The sequence below is a fragment of the Myotis lucifugus genome, unplaced genomic scaffold (assembly GCF_000147115.1).
Source record: "Myotis lucifugus unplaced genomic scaffold, Myoluc2.0 scaffold_8, whole genome shotgun sequence".
NCBI lineage: Eukaryota > Metazoa > Chordata > Mammalia > Chiroptera > Vespertilionidae > Myotis > Myotis lucifugus.
In genome coordinates this window covers 10,044,468-10,047,191 of record NW_005871056.1, presented here as the reverse complement: position 1 = coordinate 10,047,191, position 2,724 = coordinate 10,044,468, and positions in this window count along the sequence as shown.

Here is a 2,724-nt window from a genome sequence, read left to right as displayed (position 1 = left end):
CATGGAGCTTTAAAGGAACTGTATATACACACTTTGTACTTCACATGGAGACAGGGGACTGAAAGAATCCCCTCTGAGGTCCTCCGAGCCTTCCCAGGCAGTGCCCGCTGTCCACTGGGGACAGGACAGGAGGGCTGAGAACATTGTGAAGTGTCTGAGCCTCACCAGATACGCTGAGGGGCTCTCTGCAAACTGGATCAGGGAACAGGGCAGAGAGAGGTCTCCCGGGGCACAAGGACAGGAAGGGGTGGTGACTGGCAGGAGCTCCCACAGCAGAGAACACTCCCGTGACTCAGAAAGCTGGAAGTTGAGCTGCCAAGTATAGAGAGATACCCAGAGCCATGATCCCCAGATCCCCAGTCCCATTGAAGGGGAAGGCTTGATCCACTCTCAAAAGATGTAAAGCCAGTGGTGAATTGAATCAAATTAAAGGTGCGAGAACATGAAAAGGCAAGCCACAAACTAGAAAATTATTCACAATATATTCATCTAACAAAGACTCTTCTTCAACAGATTGAAGGGGGGTCTTGAGAACTCCTACAAGTTAATAAAGAAAGATAAATAGTAATTTAAGAAAAAAGAAATGGCCAAAGGACTCGAAGAGTCACTTCACAAAAGATTAGCCAATAAGCACATGTATAGGGGCTCAACCTCATTAGTCATTAGGGAAATGCAAATTAAAATCACACTGAAATACACTTCATACTCACTAGAATAGCTTCTACCTAAAAGACTGGTAATACCAAAGCTGGTGAGAGTGGGGAGCAACTAGAACTCTCAGACATTGCTGGTGGAATGTAAAATGCCCCAATGATTTTTGAGAATAGCTTGGCAATGTCTTCTAGTAAGATACAAGTCTACACTAAGACCCAGAATTTCTCCTCCGAGGTATCTGCCAAAGAGAAGCGAAAACCTATGTCCACAAAAAGACTTCAACAATAATGTTTATAATGACCTTTTTCATAACATACAAAAATTGAAAACAATCTAAATGTCTACCAACAGGCAAATCGAAAAGCAAAGCTACTCAGCAATGAAAAGGAATGAAATGCTAGAACTTGCAACAACATCGATGAACCTAAAAAGAAAATGAAAATCTAGGTATAAAAGAATATGGACTCATTCTATTTATATGAAGTTCTAAGTCACATAAAACTAATCTACCGTAAAAATAAACAGAAAATAATCATGGTGAAGGATGGGACAAAGAAAATTAACACTAAGAGAAAAGATGGGCACAAGGAAAATTCTGGGAGGTAAAGACATCCTATATTTAAGATTACCTTGCCTAATTTTGGATTTTTATTCTTCCACATAAATTACTGAGATATAATTTTACGTGTAACGAACTTGGAAAGACTGTAGATTCGGTTAAATGGATTTTGAAAATTATATGTATCTTTTGATGTATGTAAGTTATACCACACTAATCCCCATGGAAGAATAAGAATCTATAGTTAAAAAGGACACCTTTAAAAAAAGAAAAGACATGAGGAGAAACTTGCTTTATCAAGTAATAAAATATAAAGCCATCGTAATAAAACCAGTCTGGTATTGTTCTACAAACAGATTATGAAATAGAGAGCCAAGACAGACCCATTATCGTACCTCTGATACGATAAAATAACACTATAAATCAAAGGAAATGCTGTTTAATAACAGTGTTGAAAAAACTGGAAAACAAGAAAAATGGAGTTGGATTACTACCTAATATCACTTTATTCCAAGTAGATAAAAGATCTAAAAGTGTGTTAAGATAAACATCTAAAATGACCAGAATAAAATGTAGACAACTGGTGTGACATAGAGGTAGGAAAAACAATTTCTGAACAATATTTCAAAAGTACAAACCACACAGCAAAAATTACATAGATTTGATCACATCAAAATTATTTTCCAATTCAATGAAAGACATTTTGGAAAGAGTTATAGATGACAGAATGAAAGAACATATTTGTGGCATTTAAGATCAACAAGGAATTCATTATTTAGAATATACAAAAATACATAGAGACAGCAACCCCCAAGTAAAAATGTTCAAAGGATATGATTTCTAGACAAGGAAACTCAAAAGGCTAATAAGCATCTGAAGAGATGCTCCAACTCATTAGTAGTCAGAGAAATGCTAATTAACCAAGAGCCACTTCTTTATACTTATTAGACTGTTAAAATTAAAAAACTGGATAATGCCAAGTGCTGGAGGGGATGCAGGGGATGGAAATTTCCACGTACAGCTGGTGGGAGTGGTGCAGCCATTCTGGAAAGGTCTGCTGAGTACTTAGTCAAATTAGATATATAAATACCTATGAACCAGCTGCACTGCTCCTTTGATACAAGCCCAAGAAGTTCTCACCCAGGCAAGGGCACAAGTATGAGGTTGTGGAGTTATTCAGGTTGCAGGGGGTTGGGAGATTGCTATGCACATTGTAATGGACGTACATGATGGTGCCTGCACTAGTTAGTAGTTAGTAGCAATGAATCAAATATGTACATGGCCACGAGTTTGGACCTGGAAATCGCAGAGCTCAGTAACATATATAAGAGAATGAAATATGTAACACTATTGAGGTAAATTTAAAATACATGCACACAGAAGAACAATATGCCCTTTGCAAAATGATACACATAAAACACGTTAGAATGATTGGTTGAGGGTGAAAGGAAAGGAGAATGGGACTAGGAAATGCAGAATAAAGCAGTAAAAAACAAAACAAAAAAAACCAG